The sequence below is a fragment of the Neolamprologus multifasciatus genome, chromosome 15, assembly GCF_963576455.1.
Source record: "Neolamprologus multifasciatus chromosome 15, fNeoMul1.2, whole genome shotgun sequence".
Classification (NCBI taxonomy): domain Eukaryota; kingdom Metazoa; phylum Chordata; class Actinopteri; order Cichliformes; family Cichlidae; genus Neolamprologus; species Neolamprologus multifasciatus.
Window position 1 is genome coordinate 19105415 of NC_140453.1, and position 26769 is coordinate 19132183.

The 26769-nt window shown below is 36.5% G+C and overlaps 1 protein-coding gene and 1 long non-coding RNA gene across 2 annotated transcripts in view; one reads left to right on the top strand and one right to left on the bottom strand.

Annotated features, from left to right (window-relative positions):
- LOC146501934 (exostosin-1) overlaps window positions 1-26769 on the top strand; it is a 331006-nt gene that overhangs the window by 139969 nt on the left and 164268 nt on the right. The window lies entirely within an intron of this gene.
- LOC146501937 (uncharacterized) lies at window positions 12594-14311 on the bottom strand. Its single transcript, XR_014869294.1, has 4 exons — window positions 14211-14311; window positions 13908-14017; window positions 13015-13063; window positions 12594-12908 (listed from the first exon to the last, which is right to left on the bottom strand). It is a non-coding gene; the product is annotated as an uncharacterized LOC146501937 (long non-coding RNA).

Here is a 26769-nt window from a genome sequence, read left to right on the forward strand (position 1 = left end):
CATCTTATTATTGTGGGTTAGAAACATCTGGAAGCCCCACCTCAGTGTTTAACTCTACTTTTTAGAAGTTCTTTTCATGATTGGTCTTAGAAAATATTTTGTCATTTGAGATGCTTCTGATTTTCATGAGCTATAATCATGAAAAAGATATAAAATAGTTTGAATGAATACAAAATATTTAGATAATTTAGATATGGTTGTCAGATCTGGATAAGGGTCAGCTAATGCTAGTTTGCCCATAATTCACTGTGATAACAAATGGGAAACTAATGCTGGCTAGTGAAAATGGGCATAACAAGAATGCACTAATTGGACAAAGCTAAACTGAACAGCTGTTTCCAAGCACTTTTTTTTTTTTTTTTACTAAATCCAAAGTTGTTTTAAAAGCAAATCGTGTCACTTGGCAGCCTCTGGACATTTACTTTGGGCTGTTATTTTAAATTATTATATTTAACGGTATCTTTTAACTGTAATAAACTAAACTAAACAAAAATCTACATGTACAAAATCACCAGTCAGATCTGCTGACATTGCTTAGACATTGATGACATTGTTTAAAAAAACATCTTAATAGGCTTTTTTGCCCTGTGAATATATTTACCATCACCTGAGCTGTTGTGGAATCCTTTGATGGGTTTAAATACAGGAGTCTGGAGAGACTTGAAACTCAAAATCTAATATTGTGAACACTGAACAAAAAAATGCAAATCTCTTACTACAGTGGTGTGGAAAAGTGTTTACCCCCTCCCTGATTTCCTATTTTTTTGTATGTTTGTCACACTTAAATGTTTTGGATCATTAAACAAATTTAAATATTAGACAAAGATAGAAAAAGTGAACACAAAATGCATTTTCTAAATGAAGGTGCTTGTTAAGGGGGGGGGGGGGTCCAAACCTACGTGAAAAAGCGATTGCCTCCTAAACCTAATAACTGGTTGGGCTACTCTTAGCAACTGCAATCAAGCATGTGCGATAACTAGCAACAAGTCTTTAGCAGCACTGTGTGGAGGAATTTTGCAATTCTTTAATGTTGTTTTGGGTTCTCTTGTGACTACCTCAATGAGTTGTCAATGTGTTCTTGGAGTAATTTTGGTAGGCCGGTCACTCCTGGGAAAGTTCACCATTGCTCTTTGTTTTCTCCATTTGCGTATAGTTGCTCTCACCGTGGCCTGCTGGAGTCCCACAGCTTTAGAAATAGCTTTGTAACCTTTTCCAGTGACTTTGTTTCTCAGGTGTTTCAGGTTTCTTTAGATTGTGGTGTGAAGTGTTGTTTTTTGAGATCTTCTAGCTTGCTTTACTTTCTCAGACAGGTTCTATTTAAACAATTTCTTGAGTTAACAGGTCTGGCAGTAATTAGGCCTTAGTGTGTTTAGTAAAAGTGAACTCAGCTTTCAAAAGCAGCAACTTTTTCACATAAGACCAGGTAGGTTTGGGTAGCTTTTCTCCCGTAATCAATGAAACCATCATTTAAAAACCACATTTACTCTGCACTGTAATGTAAATTTGTGGTCAATGATCTGAAGCATGTAAATATAACAAACATGCAAAACACCCTAGGAAATCAGGAAGGGGGCAAACACCTTTTCACGCCACAGTATAAGGGAAAGTGCCCCATATAATACATTTTACATTTGAGTTTCTCACATTTGACTCAGTTTCGGGTCCAGCCTCAAGTGCCCATTGAGGAGCAGCAGTTGTTTCCCAGTTTTTAAAATGTTTTTAGCCCCTGAGGTTGGCACTTTCTGATGTAAAATGGTAACTGCACAGAAGTGTAAGTCCAAGGTTTAGGCATACTAGAGTTACAGTCTACAGTGTATAACAGGAGGAACGTGAAGATGACATATCCCCGCGGCCTGTCTGCCCTCGACGGACAATGTTTCGCTCCGATCAGCAGATCAAGACCTGATCACTTTACATAGGGATGCATTGTAACCTCTGTAACTACACACACGTGTACACACCTACAGAATAGCTGGGGTTCAGGTCAGAAGCAGATATGCTGGAGTCTGCTGCCCATCATAGCTGCATTGATTTCCTTTCTCCTGCGTCAGGCTGTCTTGTCAACAGACTCCTCTAGATGAATTATTCACAGGACAGCTCTGCCAGGATCTGTAAATAAATACTTAACTAATATTGGCCTCTACAACCCACAGTGCTCAGCTTACTGTGAGGGGGGCTTTGAAGGAAAATGAAGACAGCAACACAAAATTGGCCCTGAAGATAAGTTTTCATCCATCCTTGTTGGAATCTGTTAAGTGTTTAATCGCTGGCTTATTTGTGGTGATCTCAAACCGCAATAGTGTTTCCTCCCCTGATACTGTATAATAAGAGTCTTGGTAGAATTGATTACATGTATAGTGCTAATTAAATTATTAAGTCAAACAAACTGTAGCTTTGTTATATTGTTGTTGTTTTTTACATCTTAATAGACTGCGCGAAAACTATTTTTCACATTAAAGGGAAACAGAAAAAAACAAATTATATTTCCTCGTCTTGCTGATTTTTCATAATTAGCAAGAGTTCGTAATGCTGATGAAATGTAACTTTTAAGGAAGCATTCCATCTAATGCAAGTTATATTTAATATTTAGAAGAAGAAAAAACAAAAGTGTGACACATGTTTTCACACTCGAGGCACAAATCACTCTTCTTCACACTGTTCTTCACGCAATACTCAGTGGAGAAATGACCATATGGAGCAAAGTGTTAAACAACATTCACAGGCTTCTGTCTGTTCATCAGCCTTCACACAGTGTGTATACCAAAGCAAAACCCACCTTGAGGCATTTTTGATGCTGTATCAAGCAAAAACAATATAGCAGGAAAAGAACATCATTAGACTGGCTGTAGAGTAGCTCTAATTACACTAATGGGCTCTCTTGAAATGTATCTCTCCCTATTTTTAGGTGTGTCTACAGTAAAATCCTCTTAGGAGCTTTGTGCAGCATATACAATAATAGTACACGCGATAATGATTAAATAGTGCCCTAACATAGACATTATTAAATAAAGCCCATTTCTTGACTACTTCAGAGCAAGCAGAGATGCTTTGCTCCAGTGGCTTTGTTACCAGTTCACAGAACAGCCACCTTTAGAGGCAGATCTCTGATAAGGCCAGGCAAGATGTCAGAAACCCATGATGTCGTTTTTTCAGATGTCTGACTCCTTAACCCAAAATGTTCACCATTCTTCTTATCTGACACTCTGTACACTTGTGTATTTTGTCTAGAGCCATGTAACGTTTTCTTCCACTTTCCCATAACTTCCTTTTATTCCAGTTTTATAGATTTTAGACTTCTGGACCACAAAAAGTGCTAAAGTTTTAAAACTTTAAATTGCTTTCTTTTGTTACAGACAATAGATGTAGTAGAGGAACGATGAAGAAATGCAGTACACAGTCAGCCATCATGGAGAACCCAGAAATCTACTTCACACCAGTACAATCGTCCTCTCCCTTTGTGGCTTTTTATCTGAGTAATATGTAATACATAGTAAAATGACTGTGTTAGATTGTAGATTGTTTAAAAAAGGGGGTGTGCAGTCATGTTATGATTGCCACGCTTCATAAGTTTAATCTTGCAGTGTGAAGCAGCAGGTCTTAACCCCGATTTGTGACCGTCTTTCATTTTATGAGCTTTGGATTAAAACATCTGCTATGTGGTGTATGCTACACATAACGAGGTTTGTAATAAGATCAGCCTGCGTGACACTGGGATCACAGCTATTTCTCTGTTACAAAGCCTCTTTCCTCTTTTAGACTTTCATCTGAGCAGACACATTTTTTTCTCTGTATGGATTTGGTGGACTGACAGAAGCAAAGGAGTGAGTCTTTTTCTTTCTGTCTTCTCAGTGTGCCACTCTCTCTCTCTCTCTCTCTCAGCGTCAAGCTTAACCATTTTGTAAATGCCATGTTAGAAAAGCATTGCATTGTCAGTAACATTTTTTTTGTTAGTGCAGCTGTGTACACTCCCTTCATGATGAATCAACTAAAAGTATCCTTTTTAGGATTCAAGTCAGTTTTTCGCCTCTCTATTGTGTTTAAACTTTGTAAGACTGCTGGCTTGACTGCATTTGTGCTGATACTGTATTGCTTTCAGCAAATGACCAGTGTGAACTTGCTTTTATGCCTTTTTTATGTGTGTGCACATTTGCGTTTAACAACAGACAAAAACAGATATGACAAGATGCATTTTTCCTTTATGGCTAACAGTTGACAACAGACCCCCTGCTGAGATTTTAAGAAACTGGAACGATGACTCAAAACTTACTTTAATCGCTTTGCACAGCATGAAGAGATTGTGTATGTGTTTTAATGTTTCTGTGTTGTAACTCACTGAGGATTTTGCTCCTTGTATACACCAAAGAAGCATAGATAATTTTTACCACAGTGTTGTCATCTATTTGTGACTCGTTGAGGTAAAATCCCAGTCACACAGACCAGGTGGCCAGTTGGTGACCTCTGACAATCTCTGGTTTGTATGGTTGCCCAGGTTGGTGATTGAGAAGATTGTTTGGCGTCAAAATAAAGGTTGTGTCTTTCAAAATGTGTAGGTTGCAGCAGTCAAGGAATACACGTTTCCCTACTGATTGAAGGTTTCCAGTCTCTAGGCCTGTGTGACTGAAGCCTAACAAAGTACATTTTAACCCTTTATAATGAAATCTGTACTGTGCAGACTTGTATGGCCAATTTGTGTCTTTATGTCAATTCCAAATAAGAAGTTGGAGTTCACTGCCGTTCTCTATGTAACGCAAAAGCATAAATTCCTCACTGAAAAACTGAGACACTACCTCAGTGCTTGTGAAGGTAAGTTCCTTAGCAGTATGCTGGACTGCACATTATCTCAAGAGCTCATATAGTTCTCTGATGCAACAAGGTAATAACCTGGGATACATTTATTCCTTTTTGATGGAGAAGAGAAAAAGGGACTAACAAGTAAACGTATCTGTTAGTAAAGAGGAAAAGTCTGTGTGCAAAAGATTATAGAGCAAATTTGTTCAGAAAGGATAGCAGCATGTCTACAAGTGAGAATGGCAAGTGAATGCTTTTCATTCAGCATGAATGAATGTAAATTTTTGTAGGCCTAAGGTATTTCTGTCAAGTTGTCTAAAAGTTAAACATTTTGTTGCCCAGTGTTAAAACATACAGGGAGCTGAAAAACAGTGACGATACAAAGACAGAAACAAAGTCTGAAAAAGAGAGAGATATAATTGCTCTGGGGGATTGTATCCGCATTCAGCCACTACTGGGGAGATTGGTGACATCCACCATATTGATTAGTGCATTTAATGCTAACACACACACACACCCCCATGCTGGGATAGCACAATGAGATTCCATAGCCACTCTCCCAGTTCCAAACCTGATATGCTTTAGCTAATTCTACACTTCTTTCTTCTACTGATATGTTTCTCTGTATCTTCTTTACTTTACACTTTCTTTGTAACTGTATGTTCTGTACAGCTGGTCTCAAGGTGACATAGAGAAAAACCTATGTTAAAAAGAAACTTTCAAGTTCATCAAATTGTATTTAAGTCAGTTGCTGGAACATAAACTCCGTGTGTGGACATTACACATGACTTATTTAGCTGTTTTGAAATGAGGCATAATGTGGGAGGAGTCAGTCTGAAAGCTCATATTGTAAGAATGTTTATCACAAAGGCAACCCACCCTAAAGTGTTCCCTACTTTACCCTCTCAAATAATTTATGCATCATTCAGTAAGACTTCAACCAAAGTTGTTACAGTATGCAGCAGCACACTGTATGAATTGAGGAGTGGACCCAAAATCTAGACACAAAGGAACATGAGACTAAACTTGAATATTAACAAAAGGCGAGCCTTTTAATATGGCTGGTAAAAAGGTGCGAAAACAAAAGGCACATGCACACTGGGGAGAAACTAACTAGAACTAAATTGGGAAAACTGAATGCTGAACACAAAAGACAAAGAGCAAAACCTTGAATGTGGAAAATCCTGGCAACATAGAAACATGTCTCCTGACAAAGACTGAATGAGAAAACACAAACTAAATACACACAGGAGGATAATGAGGGAACGGGGAACAGGTGGGAACAAAGCTGGGACAAATCAGACCTAATGAGACGAGGGGAAGCAAAACTAGACACACTGCACATAGGACAAGGACTTTCACAATAAAACAGGAAACAGAATTGAATGTAGACATGACAACACGAACTTGATAACATAAGACACACAAACATGAAACACATAAAGTTAAACTTAAATATAGGGGAAGAAAACACAAGGGGAATCTAATAAACAAATGAATTTAGCTAACCTAACGAACTTAAACATAAACATTGACATCCAAATAAACTAAAACTTAAAACGCTGAGTCAACAGACCCGGGAATGTGACAAAAGTGACAAAAGAGGCCTTAAAATCATCGGGAAAGTGAAGTCCCAAGCCCAGGAGCTGAGCACTGTTTTCCCCCAAACTTCACTACAGTCACACCCTGCTGGCCATAGGAAAGAATGCAGGGTTTGGCTTAACTTTTCAAACTTAAAATGCATTCATCTTTTACACAGAGATGCAGGGACTAGATTGCCCTTAACAGTACAGGTATTTTATTTGTAGACAGCAGCAACTTACTACATTACTTTGTATTATTAAAATGTATAATTGTGTGCTGAGTCAATTAAATAGCTTCGGTTTATTGAGATAGTTTTGTATATCCATTCATGTACTCATAAAATTACTTTGAATTAAACGCTTAAATAAAAAATATCATCAAGAAAAATATCCAGATGTGCTTCCCGGAGACATAAAAATAAGACTATGAGCATTGCTTTTCTTTCAGTTAATATTTACATATTTTATCCGTGTAGTAGAATTGAATTATTATTTTTAAAAAAACAAACAAACAGATGAAAAATGAACCTTTATGTGGCCACAAGTCCACAATCACCGGCTGATGACAATTAGCTGAAGTTAACACAAGCAAAATAAGTGGTTTGCAGAAGATGAGGAAGGACAACAGACATCGCGTTAATTGACCAGGGGAAAACTGAGGCCATAAATCTACAAAGGCCAATGTGGGAAATGGGTAACACGAGGGTGCATCAGAGACAAATCAGGGAATAATAAGATAAAGGAAGCAAAGCAAAACATAAGACACAAGGGACAACCCACCATATGTGGCAAATGGTTATTAAGTGAGGCTGAGCTTTTAAGGTTCGTCGCTTTTTAGGGTGCACAAGCTGATCCAAAAACTTGAACCATGAAGCAAAACTAGTGTCAAACATGTTCTGGTGTGTTGTATTTTCCCTGCTTTTGTTTAAAAATCCAACAAGTGCAAATTATCTTTATTTCCTAAAAGACCAATCATGTAGTCCAGTCATGATGAGGACAAGCATGCCGAACATCTGAACAGCGGAAGACGTTTGAAGTTATTCACTGTAACATTTGTGTGTAGCTGGCAATGAAAATCACATGAATGCTAATGTTATGATATCTGATCTTGAGCTATTTTGTGAGCAGCAAGTGAAGTCTGCAATATGACTAAGTTAGGGGCCAGGCACCTGACTCTACTTTGCAGCCGGATTCATATTGACTCAGCTGTCACTGTGACATACAGACCTCTCATGCATTTGTTATGCAGATGTCAGGACCCTTGCTCACAGTATGACTGCCTCTTTCCTCTCTGCCTCCCTGGTTTGGTGAACCCTCCTCCTATATTAATGACATGTTGATAAAGAGCTCTCCCATTACACCCACACCCATCTTTAACCTTGATGCTGATCTGTGTTTGTGTGCGTCTGCCCTCTGTCATCACTCTTCTATTATTTACCACGCGTCTCTGTCTGGGAAGGGCTTGTGTGTGAGGCTAGCAATCGCTTCTAGGTAAACAACCACTGCCAATGACACGAATGACCCTCACACACACAAACGCACACACACACACACACCTTACTAACCTCATCCCTTCTCTGACCACATCTCATTTCAGATCGATATGTTTTAAGCGAGGCCTCATCCGCCTAAAACAAACTTTGCTTGCATGGCTGCTGTGTGTGTTTGTTTAATTTCATGGAGGATGCAGGTGTCATTTTCCAGGTCAGTCTATGGTGCCCTTTAGGTTGTCTTCAGGTGACAGTGAGAGATATCCATCCTCTCTATCTCTGACACCTCAGTATGCCTGCATGTCTCTTTCTGTAGCCAGATTAGCTGCTTCAGGGTTGGGTATAGATTTGTTTACATACATGCACACAGACTTTACAAATAGAAGACTCATTTTAAAGCTACCTATATGTATAGATCTTTTGGCAGTGTTATAGAAAATCAGCCCTATGGGTCTAACTAATTATTTTTTTCAATCATAAGACACAAGCAATACTCTGTGAGGTATTTTACTATCACTTCCGTCATTATTTAAGTTTATAAAATTGAACTGACCCTTTTTACTTGTTTCCCTGTAACTCATCTAGTGCAACTGCCTTATTTCCTTCATGTTTGTCTGGCTGTCACATGTTCAAAAAGGAGGGAAAATGCACACATAGACCATTACATTTAATAGGGAGACACATATGCTCAGTTACTACAGAATGAATGACCAACAAATCAAGAAAAACTCAGTTTAATCAGTCATTCTTCAATACTTCCCTAATTACCATTGATTTAAGACTTTATTATTGATAATGATTTTCTTCTACTGTAGAATGGTCTGGGAGATACTAAATAAGTGAATCATTAGGTAATGAGTAATTCATAATTAGTGGTAATGTGATTATCTCCCCATTTTCTTTATGAGTTATTCCTTATTGACTCAAACACTGAGCATCAACTGTTCATTCATTACTAATTACTCCAACATTTCTTATTCTTTGTGGCACCTCGAGTAAAGTGAATCATATTTACTAGTTTCTTAGTTCTTCATTATCTTTACAGAAATCAGAGACACATAATTAACTAAGTCTGGATTAATGAATGAGTAGGTGTAATTCTGTGCCACACAGTGTGGAGTTACATTATTATCAACTAATGATTGATTATTTTAATATAGATTCTTGACTGAATAATTATTGCTTATTATATAATCCTGGATCAGGAATTATCAGGGTGTGATAAGTGTTTCAGGTCAATCTTTTTTTATTTTCAATTCTTTTATTTACTCATTCTTTCATAATTACATGTTACTGTTTTCCTTATTGTAAAGCAATAATGAAAAAAAGAATCTGCCCACAGTCTGCATCAATGATATCATGACTTAAAAAAAAAATATCCACACATGATTAAACTGTTGATACACCCTAAGGCATGGTGCTGTAGACAGACAGACAGACACTTTATTTAAGGGAAATTACTGTGTTACAGCAGCAGGATAAAGAATAAAAACACTACAGTTTACAGTAAGTTAAAGTGCAAGGAACATAGTGAGGGCCTTATGCTGTAAGAGCATGGAAATGTAAATATACAACAGTGATTTTAAATTAAAGAAGAGTAAAAAAAATAAGGCTGGGATTGTGCAACAGAGTATTAGGGTAGGGTGTTTGAGCTTAAAACTACTGATAACCTAGCAGCAGCTATTTGCAGCCAACCTGACTCGTGTCTGATGTTTGTTTTTTTTTGTTTTTTTTTGTTTTTTTTTTTACCAAAGTACACCAAAAGAAAATATAAAGCATCTATTATCATTTTTTTTAAATGTGACAAATTATCTCACATCAATGATCATGTTTCATTCTGAGTTGAGCTTTGACGAGAGTTCAGTTGTATATAAACCACAGTAGTACTTCAGCACGAACATTTTGATTGAGATGGTAAAAAAATTGTAGGCCTTGTAGCTTTAAGGTTTTTAGCTGTATTTTGTGAGTCAAAAGTAAAAGCATCAGAGACCTTGGTGTTTCCATAGAACACAAACCAACATTGAAACTCTTGTACTATCAAGAAAGTGGTCACTTTAAAGCACCCAAACCTGAATACTGTATTCTCTTTGAGGCCCACTCTAAGAACAAAAGAAACATTAACAACGACCCTCACTAATGCTAATCTTCAATAGGATTGTTTGTCCATTCATATCCTTACTGATCATGTTTTTCATCTACCTTCTTGTCTCCAGTGTTTTTCAGACAAACAAAAGATGCAGAATAAATTAGTTTTATTATACCAATTCCAATTAAAAACTCACAAAGACAGCTTTAATTAAGCAATAACTCTTAGAATCTGATATGTATTTGGGGCGATCGTGGCTCAAGAGTTGGGAGTTCGTCTTGTAATCGGAAGGTTGCCGGTTCGAGCCCCAGCTCGGACAGTCTCGGTCATTGTGTTCTTGGGCAAGACACTTCACCTACCACCTACTGGTGTTGGCCAGAAGGGCCGATGGCGCAATATGGCAGCCTCACTTCTGTCAGTCTGCCCAAGGGCAGCTGTGGCTACAACTGTAGCTTGCCTCCACCAGTGTGTGAATGTGTGTGTGAATGGGTGGATGACTGGGTGTGTAAAGCACTTTGGGGTCCCTAGAGGGGACTAGTAAAAGCGCTATACAAATACAGGCCATTTACCATTTACCATATGAAGACTCACACAGCGACCTGGGAAGATAGCCGGGCTGTGGATTACTCAGAAAAAGAGACTCTAAGTTAGTTATTGTGGACAGTTTTTATGTGCTCCACCTACTGTACAACTCAGCATAAATCATGTTTTTAGCTTACACAATGTGTGTGTTTGCGTGAAACCGTCTGTGTTGACAAATGGTGTCCATGTGGACTGATGTGTGGAACTGCTCGCTGGCTATGGTCTATACTGAGCAGAAACCACAGGTAGTACAGAAAACTGCTAAACATTTGATGTTTGAAGCCCCAAAAAGCAGAAACATCACCATCATCAAAGTTATGAAGAGGATTTTATTATCATCACTGGAAATAATAATACAAAATTAGATAAACATTTCCCTAGAAAAAACACAAACAGTGTTTGACTTTTAAAATTGCTGTTTTATTGAGTAGTGCTGTTTGAAATATTGAGCTTTTTTAGATTTTCAATAAAACAATTAGACCCCTGCTTCCATGATTATTTGTAATTATTATTTTGTTTGCTTATACATTTGTTGATTGCATTGCAAACCCAATGCTATAGAATGTAAGAATCTAAGGCATTTCTTCCGAACCAAATAGCTTTAAGCTGGTGTCAGATTCAGCATTCATAATGTGGTTTCCAACTAAGCTTCTGTCTTTGCTAATTGGAAGAAGAAAATATGATTAGATTTGAGATGAGGAATCAATTTATACTGTATATTTCTTTCACTGAGTGTTGAAAATGTTGAAATATGCAATGTACACATCATTAATCAGTCTTTTTTATTTCAGCAGTCATTAGTAAGACTTCTTCACCCCTAAGCCTCTTTGCATGCCTGGAGGAGGCAGTAACGCTTTGTAGTGCGTTACTGCTCTTTGTAGATTTACACAACTCAGTTACACAACTCAGATCATCAAGATATATGTGAATGTTTCACAAGCTCTTTTGGCTCATTTCCATCCCCTTTACCGACAGTATATTGTTAATACTGTCCTTATTCTAGACAATACGTTTTTGTAAATTCACAGCATGACGCAGTATATGACCTTATCCTGCACTAAACTGCCTTGTATTTTATGCAGCCTTTAAATAACACAGTTAGTACCCTAATTTCTGTTGTTTGACATTTTAGTGGTAACAAAAACACACACAACTTCAAATCATGGGCAGCACGGTGGCATGGTGGTTGGCCTCACAGCAAGAAGGTCCTGAGTTTGACTTCACCATCTTGCCCAGGCTTTTCTGTGTAGAGTTTGCATGTTCCCCCATGTTTGCGTGAGTTCTTTCTAGGTACTCCGGCTTCCTCCCACAGTTCAAACACATGCACTTAGTGGGGTTACGTGATTCTAAATTACCCATAGGTGTGACTATGAATGGTGTCTTTCTCTCTGTGTTAGCCCTGCCTGGTACCAACTACCTGTGGTGGTTGAAGTAGGCTCCCAACCACCCACGACCCCTTAAGGATAAGTGCAAGAGAATGGATGGATTGATGGATGGATGGTGCAAATCCAATATCTGACTTAAAACTTCTAAAGGAAAAAAAGTGAGCTTACATGTAAGTTTAAAATTTTCAGTTTTGGGATTGTCACTGAGCAGTCTTACCTCTCCAGATAAATTTCCTTCTTCCTCTGCGCATCTATCTTTCATTCTTTTGTCTTTCTGGGAAAAACAGCACCTGTAGCTCTACCTAGCAGATACACTGTGTAACAAACTGCACAAAAACAGTTGATGTGTTTGCTGATGTTTGTTGAGAAAGGCTGCATTGTAAATGACAGGTCGCTTAAAAGCATTATGCCATTTATGCACATATTTTCTTTAACATAACGGTGGAGAAACTAAATGTTCATAATATAAATATTAACTCACTGTCAGTCTTGACATCGATGCAAAACTATGGTCTTTCAGACAGTTATTTATTATTATGTAAGTTTGATAAAGTCAGTCTCACCTACCAGCAAAGTTTTTTGGCTTATGTACTTTAAAAAACAATATTGGTGAAAATATAACCCTGCTAAATCAGGTCAGTGCATCTCTTGTCATCAATGATGCCAGACAAAGTTTCACTTTTGCCGTTGCAGTTTTATTCATCAGGCAGTCGCAAAATGAAGCTTTTTTATTTTTTTACACATTTTTTTAAAAACTTTGAGGTGTCTAAATATCAAGTGATGATACAGTGGCTAAATGATCATTTAAGCATTATAGTCACGACAGAGCAAAGACTGCTGAATTGTCATGGGATCTTCTGGTCTGGTGTTGATTACATTGCAAAGCAGGAACCAGATCCTCTGTTGAACTGCGCTCTATGACATCTCATCATCAAGGTGAGCAACATATCCATCTCTTAGGCTGGCAATACCTTCCATCCAGGCAGGCCCATGTCTGGCAGAAAACACCAAGATTTGAGAATTTAAAAAAAACAACAACCAGAAATCCCTTTTTCTTAATTTATCATCACTAACAGTAACTTTTAGAGAACATTCCTTACTCAATCACTCCCTTAGCCAGCCTCTTCAGTCTGTCTGGGTATTTGCTTTCTACAAAAAGGTTGAAAGTTAAAAAGTTGTCACCACATGACAATAAATACAGATATACTGAAAATAATGTTTTTATGATGCTGATCAATTAATCAGCAGCAGCAACTGTATTTTCAGTTTCTTATTGGATAATTTAATAGAACATTATATAAAGACAGCACATTCATTCAGACATTCCAGTGTCCACATATATGGCACCATTTTATGTGTGTGTGTGTGTGATTGTGTGTGTGTGTGTGTGTGTGCACCTCCTCCACCTGATTCATTAATTTTCTGTCATATATATATATATACATATATATATATATATATATATATATATATATATATATATATATATATATATATATAATTTGTTTTGGCAAATATTTGAAATTAATACATTCAAAACAATCTTGTTATATAGTGTATATAGTGTAATTGTATTAGAATGAGTTAGAAAATAAATTAGTTTAAAAAATTATGATTTTTCCCTTCAACAATTATAGAAAAACAAGTGATAAAATAAACAAACTGAAATACATTTACTTTTTTAGTGAATTTAGTGATTTTTTTTTCTTGTGTTTTTCAGTGGTTTTGCCAAAGACCAAACTTATTCACTATTTAGGTTGACCCAATACAGATGGGATAAGCACTTTTTTCAATCAGAGCTATCTAGAGGAAATGGCGGTGGTACAATCTTCTAACTGGTGAACATGTTCTACTCTTTTAGGGTCACCACAAGTTCAAGAAAATCCACTGTAAAAAAGAGGGAATGTGTGATATTTCCAAAGGTAAATTATTGATACCCTTAATATTGACCTTAACTGTGAATGTACGTTTTGCTGTCATTATGCAGCTTTACCTTTAAACTTCCGTAAACCGTTTTGAAACCCCGAACGAAATCGAGGCTCCACGGGTTCAGCCATGAACAGGACCAGTGTCAACACAAGAAAGATCACAACACCCTTCATCCTGAAACACAAAAACGTATTGCAATAATTATATCAAGGATCAAAGTCATTCTTTAAATGATTTCTTAATATGCATAAATACATATTACACATAATATATATATATATATATATATATATGTGTGTGTGTGTGTGTAATACCAGCTTTCATTGCAAAAGTTTCTCTTTATAAATAAAGTTGTTCTATTATTTACCTTAGATTAAGTGTTGGAGATGGTAAATTGTTGTGAGAAAAAGTGAGCAGACTGAGATCAGTCTGAGTGTATCTCGGCCTTTTTAATGGAAGCAGTGACAGGAATGGGCGGGGGGGGGGGGGGGGGGGGGGGGATAGCTATTATCAGCTCTAGTTTGTTATGTTGTAATGTTCCGTACTCTGCAATGTATTTTGCAACAACAGATAACATTTTGATCTAATGAGAACTTCTTCTGTCACTTCTCTACGGTCAGGGTTCACAGAATAATTCTTCTGTATGGAAGTGGTTTGGCTAAATATGTGAAATGGCCAAAAAATAGAGAAAAAAAGTGAACTTGGCAGAAAACCATTCTTGTGTAAACCTGGTGATAGCTGGTTTTAACTGTTAAGTAGTTTGAATGTTATGAGAACGTAACAAAGAAGGGTTTGTATATATTAAGTATTCTTGCTGCGCCTACTGGCAGTTGAACATTTATTTTAAAAGTGTGTAAAGGAAATCATTGTGTACATACTACTACACATTTGTACTTCAATTCAAAAAAAGGTAGACTTTCATATTCTCTGTATTCATTACATGTAAACTGAAATATGTCAAGCTTTTTGTTTTAATATTAATGATTATGGCTTATTGTTAATGGAAAGTCAAAGTTCAGTATTTCAGGTTATTAAAAAATTTAATTCTGAGTCTGAGTAAAACTGCTATTTAGACAAATTGCCATCTATCTCTCAGCCTGGTTCAACACATGCATTATAATCATAGGGACTGCTGACTTGACAGATGAGAATCACTGACGTCCTCCACAAGGAGGGTACCAGAAAACCAAAGAAGGTCATTGCTAAAAAGCTTGGCTTTTCACAGGGTGCTATATCAAATCACATTTATGGAAAGTGGACTGGAAGGAAAACGTGTTGTATGAAAAGGCAGAGTAACAATAGGGATCGCTACAGTCCTGACATAATTGTCAAGAAAAGTTCATTCTGTTCATTCATTCGAACTTGTGAGAGCTTTACAAGGATTGGATCGAGGCTGGTGTCAGTGCATCAAGCATCATCACCCACAGAGATCTTCAGGAAAGAAACTACTGTTGCGACTGTCAAATGGCTGTGGTGGCCCTAAGGGGTCAAATTTACTGCAACTTTGGGAAATACCAACATATAGAAAAAAAAGTGTAGCAAAATGTTATGCTCCCCTAAAAGGGATCCAGGCAATGAGGGGGAAGTAACAAAATGTGTCCGGTTTAGAAAAAGGAGACAGAGGCAAAATGGTTAAATGAAAGAGTTTTATTAAAGTTCCAATTAATAACTCAACTAAAAGAGACGGACAAGCGGCTATCACCATTTAAAGAAACAAAACAAAACTCAAGCGTTGGTCAGTGAATTGAAAAGTAAGCCAGAAAAAAGGTTAGTAACCAAACACTCCTCTCCACCAAGCAGGAGCAAACAATCACAAAAAACCAATCTCACTAGCTGCAACCACTCACATGGCACTCTGGCACCAGAGCACACCTTTTTCTGCTCTTAAATACCTTTAATTGCTGATGTGAGTCAGCTGTACGATAGAAAAAAGTGGCACCTAAGGCAGGAGAGATGGTAGGACACGCCCACACAGGCAACTTCAGGAGGAGGCCCTGCTAGGGCCGTAACACAAAAGCTCATACAAAAGGTTTTTTTTTGGTAAGACAGTGTCTTACTATTATCCATTTACTGTTTGCTTGTCTGGTACACACATCATCATTTACACACACAAACTATGTACCTCAAAACCTCACATATGTCTGACCCTTAGCTGATCACTGATCTGCGCTTTGGAGAACAAAATAGTTGCAAAGTTTTGCAATGTATGCCTTTCTCTTGTTTTGTATATATTCCTCTTCATTGTATATATTTCTCCTATTTGATATTTATTCCTACTCTCTACTATTTATATTTTGTCCAGCACAGTTGGTGTTGAGCACCTGCAATTACGTTGTACATGTACAATGACAATGAAGGGATCTACACTAAATTATTCTACTCTCACTCTCATTAAGTTTCCAGTCTTTACTGAAAGAATAATGCTAACTGTAAGTTAGCATTATTGAATGTAAGCAAAAAATGTAGCACCATGAATGTGTACTACTTACCTATAGTGCATTCAGAGAGTATTTGCACCACTTCACTTGTCCTGGGTCATTTTGACCCAGCATTCTCAGTTTTCTTGTGTTTTTGTATTATGTTAAGTCCATTCGTCCAGCATTCATCGGCTGAGATCTCTCCTGAATTCTCTCAGCCCCCCTCAGCCGCTTCTGCTGGGAGCTCTGCCGAGCTGTCTCAGTTTACTGTCTCTGCCGAAACCTCGTGCGAGTCGTCCCAACTGTCTGATTAATAGTTGATCAACGACCCTTATGGGGACACTGCCAATAGGGCTTAAAAATCTGGGATTCTCCACCAGTTACTCTGAGAACTGAAGAAGTTTCCTGGATGAGAGGTGAAACGTCTTCAAGAAACTTAAAGAAGTCCAGTTGCTTTTCTTTCCAAGCTCCTTAGATTACCTGTTTTAAGATTAACCTTGGCCCAATTCAGATTTTCGCTGACTGGGGTGAATGCTGGGAGTACTTTCTGCTTCCCTTTATCCCACCACAGTGTTTTCCCTGGTAACCCCATACCCTCCTCCAACACAAAAGTTCCAAATGCCTGCTTAAAAGATGATAATTTGAGTAAATGTTTTGAACCAGGCGTTTGAACCAGGAGTTAAGAAGCACTACTACTTAACCATTATTGCCCCAAGAAAAGTGGTCTAACTGCACAATGTAAATATAGTAGATAATATAAATAATAAAACCAAATGCTTCTTCACATATCATGCATATGCACACACAGACACACACCGCTATTTCAGTTTAAGCATGTATAACAATTATTATTGTTAGTATTTATATATACAGTACTTAAAACAGATAACAATCACAAAGTTAAAATAAAATAAAAATCTAAAACAATATAAAAATGTAAACTGAAAACATAAACCAAAAAATAAATTCAAAGGATTAACTGGCACTGCACCACATGCATAGTTGATTCTTGAAAGGATAGTTTGACCACCAGGTTAAGCTCCTAAGACCTGATCTCTTTCATGGCATGCATTTTTAATTTCTCTTTGCTATTTGGGCTGATTGGGGCCTGATGAATGTAAAAACAAAGAATTATCTTTTTACCTGATTTTGCTCTACAAGGGCCTGATATCCATATATGGGATACATTTCGATAGAACAGTTACAATATAATGTCCTCGTAAGTGGATATCAGGCCCTTCTAGGGCAAAATTTACTACTGTGGTCTAGACAACCCAAAATGTCCACATATGTGGACGCTGGGTTCTAGGAGGTTAAAGCTGTTCTACTCCTTATTTTACTCAACAGTGATGTGTTATACCATTGAATAAATAAAAATGTTAAAGGAGTGTAATAATAAAAAATGTGGGTTGTTAGCTGAAGGAAATACCATGTGTCAGAGGGCTCAAACAAAAAAAGGCTTGAAATACTGAATAAAATTAAATTATTAAAAAAGGAACAATTTCACAATATTCTAATTTATCAGTTTTACTAATAGAGTCTAAAATAACTGTTGACTTATTGTTAGGCTAAGAAGCTCCGTCATGCTAGCTAGTACACAGAACGAAAAAGTCAGCATAACGAAAATAAACTACACCTAAACTTGGTTTATAGCTGACCCAGATAGACTGCAGGTCATAACTTCTTACCTGAAATTCAGTTCACCTGACACTCGGACCGGCGGCCGCCTCGGGTCTCTGCTCCTCCTGCCTCCCCTTTCCTTCATCCACCTGCAGGCCTCCACCACTTGCTAATGTTACTGAATCTGTGGAAGCTCCGATAGCCACCGCAAGAAGTAAAGAATAACGACCCAATCTAAATCCCAGTAACGATTAACGTGCTCCTGATTTTGGCATAATAACTAGTTACTGTCCTCGTTACCACAATAATAACGTAGTTACTGTAACACGTTACTTAATAACACGTTAGTCCCTACACTGCTGATGGGACAGAATGTACCACAGTTAGATCAAATCATTTCCTTGTTTCCTTCATTACCAAAAGAAAAGACATTTAATTGGTATTTTTGTGGATCTCCCTTTTCTGTGATGGATGTAAGGCCTGATCTGGCCCATAATAATTAAAATACAATGCTTAAAGGCTCTTGTTTTATGAAATAAAAATCCCTGTCACCCCTTTCCTTTAGCAGTAGTATTAGTAAGTATTTCATGGCTTATTTTACATTCAGGGTGTTGGCAACATATCATTTGGTTTTTGCATTCCAATTGAATAAGATAAAAAAAGGTTTTTGAAATAGTGAAGGCAGTCTTTTTTTGTTTGTTTGTGTGATTGTTTTATGCAACTTTTGTGAATTTTGGATTTACTGACAGGTGTATATAATGCCTATTGGCACTGAATAATTCCTAAAGACTTCAGCAATAAACAGATATGCATTGAAAGACTGTTTACTAAAATTATCATACACTGTTTTTCCTACCAAAGTTAATTTAATCATTAGGCAAAAATTATTAATTATTTTGAATAATAACCACAAACAAAGTTTGTTTTTGCATTGCAGGTTTTATTCACATGGACAGTTTGCAAATCAAGCCATTTTACAGTTTTGAAAATTTGAGCTGTAGCAAAAATCAGACTACTTTTATATTGCTATGCTGCATTTTTCAAACAGAAACCCTTATCCCGTAATTCTTTGTGTCTTCAGAACAAATTCGTCCCTGATGTAGGTTGGGCTTGATCATTATCTGCTTGTTGGTTTCTGTATGTTGTGAAATTTAGTGCAGAAGGAATCATTCAGTTGATCAGCAGTGATCCATCAGAAGAATACTTATTCACAAAGAATATATTTTTCTAATAATTTTAGGCTAAAATTCAGAAAGTCATAGATTTTAGCTACTTTGTGTTATCTGAAATATTAAATCAGTTGGACATAGCCCAATTTACTTCAGTATGACATGCCCTGATAATAGACCTAATGAAGGTAGACCATTTTGTTTTGTTTTTCAGCTTTGAATATGTCGTTTACAGACTTTAGGATTTAAAAAGATGAAATCAACAAAATGAACAGCCTGATCACAATTAGTTACCTGTTGTTTATTTTCTCGGAGTTTCTGTGTGCTGATATGACAGAGACAAAAAAGATACAAAGCAACAGTAATTAGTATGTTCATATTTGGGTGTAATTTTTTTTCTTCGATTTATAATTATGGAATAAATGTTAGCTATTGAGTGCGGGTGCTATAGAAAAGTGACAGCATCAACATTCATGGAACCTGCATTGATTCCCTACATGTCTCAGTTTTACTACATAACCCCACTGAGTACTGAATACTCTATGACCAATGGCAAAATAAACAATGCATATTGTATTCAATATTCCAACACCACAACTTTTTCTGTCAATATCTGCAGAGATCTAAACTTTTTAGTGGGGGGTTTGGTTTTAGTGGTTACACTCAGTTTCTCAATAATAAGTGGGAACCCAGTACTATTGCACTATATATATCATTTTGGGCAGGAGGTGCTCTAAAGTGTTTTCAACTTGTGAGAGAGTTTTTTGAGTCATGAGTCAGCTTCCATTAACCAATGAAATGAAAACAGAGCTGTGTTCTTAAAATATACACATTTCGAGCTAAACACCAAAAAAAAAAAAAAGATGCACAGTATTATAATACTGTGCATCTTCAAAACAAAAAGTTGCCTGATGAAAAGTAATTGAAACAACAGTTTAATTTTCTAGCTTGAATCACTGGGGTTTATTATAAATGTTTTCTAACCTTAACACAGAAATAAGTACATAGGAGATTCAGATTTTTTAAATTCTCTTACTGAGTTTCACTTTGAGTTATTACAGTAGCCAGGTATCTTAGCTGTGGTCAAACACTGAAAACAGGGGCAAACACCTAGTTTAAATCTGTGAAATTACGTTATAAAACTGACATAATTTTGCCTGAATAAGCATCCATTCAAAATTTTGTAGGTATTTAGATACCTAGTCTTATTTTTTCTTCGTTTCACTAAAATAATCAAGGTGGAACAACCTGAAATCGTAATTTGTTCTTATTTGTGCTTTTTCAATGACAACATGTTGAAATAGGAAAAGCAGAAAAGTAGATGACAATGTGCATCCGGGCCAGCTTTCACATTGTCATGACCTTTAACTAAGTGGCAAGTCAAGGCATTAGGCGTACTGCAGTCATTGCCATGTTTTTGGTTGATCACAAATTTGAGGTCTAAACCTTTTTTATTATGTGTCTTGATAGTGTGCAAGAAATACATAATTTACCATAATAATTAAACTTGCTGAGACAATAGCACCATTATTGAGTAATTTTACATGCAATCTTTTTGTCCTCCTTTGCTACTTGCAGTTTTACCGAATACATCTTGAGCAATTTAAAAGTCTCCTAAAACACATTTCTCAGTTTAAGCAATCCTCATGACCAATATAAACACAATGGCTAATCATACATCTTCCTGATAACACAAATACACTGACCACAGAGTAAGCTTTCACAACTTTCTGCGTTCAGTTGATTTTTCATATAATTATAAGAGTCATTTGGTTGCTCATCCTACAAACTCTAGGAAGAGTTTGTAGAGGTTTTTTTTTGTTTGTTTTTTTTTAAAGATACATTTTCATTATTATTGGAAGATTGAACACATTTGACATTTTAATGCCAACATGCAGATGGAACCTTGTTTCAAAAATTTGCTGTTCTGAAAAGCTTTGTTTCTTTCTTCCAGTGATATGATATGTTATTTTAGGAATAACTAATAGAAAACCACCAGTTGCTAACATTTAGCCATCTTATTTAAATTATTTGACTAAAGTGTTAAACTAGAAACATCCATGTCACCAGCTTGACTTCAAAGGCCTTGAGTCCTAAATACAATTTGTGCTCTGAAACTCTTAAAAACATAGAGGAAATGTGCAGCTGCTCATCTTATCAGATGTCAAGTCATAGTGCTTGTGCAAGATCATTTGTCAACAACACACAGTGATGAACAATTTGAAGCAAATTCCTATGATGAGTTAGAAACAAAAAAGGGTAGTAACAAAAAGGCCTCGATCACACTGATTGTGCAATAAGTGCAATGTACAGAAGTGTGCCAGAAAATGGTGCAAGCACTTCTAATGAAATCTAAGAGTCACTTCGAGGACACAAATTTAGTCTTGTCAACTAAAACCTTAAAATAAGCTTAAGTAAGCAGCAAGACTAAATGATAAGCTTTTTACCAAAACAAATTGAAGGTTATAAAATAACTATAATAAATATAATCTGTAAGTTTCTTCAAGAAGTTCCATCTTGCCTTACTCCATCAGCGCCATTATATTGCTATGTAGTAACATCCAAAAAGTACCTTTTCCATGTAGTTGTTTTATCACCTGCAACAATCTTCCTCCACTTTAGGGCTGTCGATTATTTTATTAATCAATTATTCCATTGGTTAATCAAGTAAACAGATAATAATTATTTTTTCTCTTATTAAAAAGCAGTAATAAAAATTCAAATGACAAAAAACAGGTCTTTCACTTTCACAACAAGCAGGTTAGTTGTTTCTATTTTAGAAATTGCTTTAATAGCTTTACTACTTAAAAGATCTACATATAAAAAAACAAACTAAACTCTTTCATTACACTTACATGACATAATAAAGTTTTTTTTTTAAAGAAAATATTTCCTTAAATGAAAATATAAATAATCTAATGTACACCAATGTCAAATAAAGTAATGTACACATGCAATCTAAACTAAGGCATAAATTATGTGACAGTATTGTATCACTTCGCTGAGGTACATTTAGTGTGTGTATATTTTTTTTGTGCATGTGTGTCTGCATGTTTAAGTGCAATATCGAATGAGTGAGTTTTTCTTTGTAAGTCTTTAAAAGGAGCATGTGTTAGGTGCAGTAAAGAAAAGCAAGCGTATCAGCATTCTGATGTTTGCCCTGAGTTTGATACAAAGTTGAGCTCCTGAAAGGAAGATGTATTGACATCGTAGATGTTAATAATTAAAGTTAATACTAATTCAGTGTCAAACCGAACACCCCCGGGTCTATGGCTTAAAGTTTTACTGGTCCATCCATTTTTATTGGCCTTCAGAAAATGTTGTTTTTTCAACATTTTTTAATAATAATGCAGTCTAATTAATATAATACTTGATTTTATTTCCGTCTTAATCTGAAAAATGTTTGAAATAAAAAGGTCTAGTACACCCAATACCCCCCCTTTAGCTTTACTCCTTCTTCCTGCAAGTACGAGTGTGATGCAAAGTGGGATGGCTAGGAAAGCATCAGCCTTCAGGAAGCTGCCTAATTTAAACATCATATCAAACTTAGTTAACCATTGACTAAGTTGACTTTTGTAACTTTACTGTGGATTTACTACATTTAAAACAAAGTACAACACTACTACTAACAAGCTCCAAAGTTCACTTTTCTTCATGTCAGAGTTTGTTGACCTATCTGCTTAGGTTGCTGGCAGGCTATTTCAGCTGCTTTAATGCGTTAGGCAGAATACAGTTTTGAGAGGTCAGCACTCTGTCACAGGATTAACACAGACATACAGGCAACCATTTCAACTAGTACGGTTGGGTATCTTGTCAAAATTCAATTGAGCTGAAAAATTTTATTGCTCAAAGAGCAACACTCCTAATGCAGTCAGAGCATTAGGAGTATATATTGATATAGAAACACACACACTATCATGTAACATTATCAAAAACAGTTTTTGGCATTACTGGTTCTTAGCAGCTTAAATTGTTTTTTAAATGATGAGATATATTATTATAGGCATTGCTGATATATGCTTCTGTAAAACTGCTAATTGTTAAAATTGAGATATTTTATCAAAATTACGTGACTAAAATGTACAGTGCATCTGGAAAGTATTCAGAGCATTTCACTTGTTCCACATTTGTCATGTTACAGCCTTATTTCAAAATAGATTCCATTTATTTTCACCTCAACATTCTGCACACAGTACCCCTAATGCTAGAAATTTGTAATGTCTAATGAACTTAACATCTGTGTCCAACCAACTGTTTGCGCTAAAACACTTGCCATGTGATTAAGTGCTCTATATAGAGTAAAGGCATAGACACATTTTCAGGACAATGCTCAATTACAATCTGAATTTTGCCCTAAAAGGTTATAGAGAGTCAATATAATACATGTTAATGAACTTGATTTCAAACACAAGCTTAAATTGTAACATTTAACACTGCAGGAAGTTAATAACAAGTGTCTGTTTATCAAAAAAAACTAAACAAACCATTAAATGACACGTCAGTGATCTAACTGAGTTAGATCACTGACGTGTCTTAAAAGATATGCTTTCTTATTAGTGTAATTTAACATAACTATGAACTAACATAAAAACATGCTGACATACTTCGTGGAAAAAAACAAACAAACAAATGCTATTTAATTCAACTTTAAACATTCAATTTTTTCATTTGTCTTTTGTGAAATATTCGTTTCTCTTACCCAATGTTGACCACTTTAAGAATTTGCTTTAATTTTAGAAAAAATGTGCTTATGATGCTTTTTCATGTCTGTGGATACCCTTTTATCAATAAGGATCTGCTACCAGTAACGGTAAGCTGAAGATATGTCATGCAACGACCAGCGAACTTCGTAACACACTTTCAACATTGCATGTTGACTAAATTCATTGTTAATTATACTTCATGTAGTATTTAACCTAATAAGTTTTTTTTTCTTTGTCTCATTCAAGCTCTAGTATTTTTCCACTGCTTTTCCCCCTCCATTATTGTTGTTGCATTTTCGCCATTTTGTCTTTAACACAGCAGCTTCACTGCAGAGTGGTTTCTTGTCATGCCAGTTGTCTAAGTTTATTTCACAGTCAGTGTTCTTAAACCCAACCTATTAAATTCACCAGTTACTATGTTGTGTTGTTATTAGGCATTTTTGCTTTGTGAAAGGCTTTTTCAATAGGGGCTGCAGAAGGAGATTTTTTAAAATCAAGACACTCTTTTAGGAGCTCTTCTAGCCCCTCTCGGTAATCTTCCAAGAAAATAATGACATGTTTTTATTAGGGCAGTGTTTCTTCCTTGAGCCATCTGAATGAAGCATTTTCAGAGCCTTTTTCTGATTTGGTTGAAGAAAGAACTAAATAGGATGGTATTTATGTAACACTTACCTATTCTTGGTGAGCACTCAAAGTACTTTTTACACTGGAAGCCACACACACACACACACACACACACATACACACACACACACACACACACACACAATTATACAGTATAAAACATAGAATATGGTTTTTATCAAGTGAAACCTAAAAACGAGTATCAATTAAAACCTACCAAAGTAGTGATCTCTCCCCTCCCCAAGTGGCTTACTTGTTTGGATCCATCCTTTAAATTTCTGCCATCTTGTGGCTGCATTTTTGTTTGTCTCTCAAAGCATACTTAAGCCACTGATTGAGTGTGCCTGTTTCCAGTTTACAATGGCATGAGTTTGCTAAGGTTATTCTAGTTATTTGTGCATGGTCGTGGTCAATGAACCTCAGGTCTTTGATGGGCAACTAATAAGAAACCAATTTGTAAAAGAGAGTTTGCTTTCACTGCTTTGAGATCAATCATGTTATCAATGTTTGGTGGAAATAGAACTAGCATTAAGTAAAACCAGTCCTCTCTAATATATCACCTTAACAGATAAACTCCAGATTTCTAACCAGCTTAGAGAAAGATGTAAAGGAACTGGAATGAAAATTGAAGACATTTTCAATAACTCATAAACGGCTATGATATGTTGCTAATACTCTTTAAACCCCTGTAGATGGTTCTCCTTTGTCCCACACGCCATCAAACTGTTTAACTCCTCTCTGGAGGGGAGAGGGAGGGGAAACAGGAGGACAAAGGAGGGGGGAACAACTAAGCTGTAGTGCCTCTCCACTTCACTGTGCAATCACCTTTTGTGCAATACTTTTGTTAATAATCAGCGGTGCAATAGACTCCATACTTGAATGTGCAATTCACTTGTATTTTTATTTTTATTTTTATTCCTATTTATTCTATTTATCCCCTTTGTATATTTTATCTATATATGTCTTTGTATTTATATATGTGTGTGTATATATATATATATAATATTCTAAACTCTGTAACTTCTGTCGGTGCTGTGCTTTTTGGAAAACAAAATTTCCCAGAGGAACCCACCCGAGGGATGAATAAAGTTTTATCTAATCTATCTAATCTAAGATATTGGCAGTTCAGTATGTTGTTCAGCGCTCCAACCTTTAATTTAGCTATGATTTTTTTTTTTAGTAATATACTGTATTTTAGCACACTTTTTGAAAACAGTGTAGGCCTGTATTTCTGTTTTTCATTGCTTGTGATTGAATAACTGAACTTACAGCTTAAGTCTCAAGAACTAGTGATGTGCGATACCACTGATTTCCTTTCCGATCCAATACCAAGTAAAATTTAGGGTAGTCGATCCGACACCGATACTTTGTACAAAAACTTAATGTTTCATAATACAATATATTATTGTATTATTTTAATTGTAATAATAATATAATAATAGAGCTTTATAATGATTACAGGACATCAGACTACTTGTTCTTATTGCTAATAATGCAGAATAATCATATAGAAATAAAAAACCTGAAGTTGTGCGCTATTTGAGCATGTTGCCTGCCTGCAGCACTAAAGGACTCCGCAAGAGATGTCTGTCTTTCCCTAGCAGCACCTGTCCCTCTCCTCCTCTTCAGTTCGCCTCAACATAAGAGCCTTTCCTTTCACTTCTTCCATGTAAAGGTTGGCTACAATAGGTGACACCGGGGAGCCAATGGCGCAGCCATGTTTTTGTCTTTAGAAGCCCTCGTTGTATTTGAAATATGTAGTGGTGAGGCAGAGGTCTAACAGTGTGCAAATCTGATCGGGTGTGAAGTTGGTCCTGTCTTGCAAGGAGCTGTCTTCTTGTAGTCATTTTCTGACAGTCTCCACGGCCTCCGTGGTGGGTATGCAAATGTAGAGAGAGACTACATCAAAGGACACCATGGTGTCATCTGGATCCAGGGTAAGTTTCTGGACCTTGTCGGTGACCTTGTCGGTGATGTGATGTGGGGTGTTCCCCACAAGAGGTGCCAGGATGGTAGCAAGGTGTTTCAAATTGTTGTAAGTGGCTGAGTTTATGCTACTGACAATGGGTCTGAGTGGGACACCTTCTTTGTGGACCACACCTCGGCTCATGTGATTAGGTAGAGGATCATCAGGGGGTCCTTTGTCCTTCTTTGGGGGGAAACTCCCACTGGGTTTAAATCTGGGACACTCCACCATTTGACCCTTAGAACTGAAGAAGCTTCTCGGATGAGAGGTGAAACGTCTTCAAGCAACTTAAACAAGTCCAGACGCTTTTCTTTCCAAGCTCCTTAGACTAAATTGGAAGTAGTTCCTTCCAATTTGGATGATCCGAATGATATAGTTTCTTTCCACTGTGTTCCTTTTAATGGGAAAAACTACAAATTTACCCCAG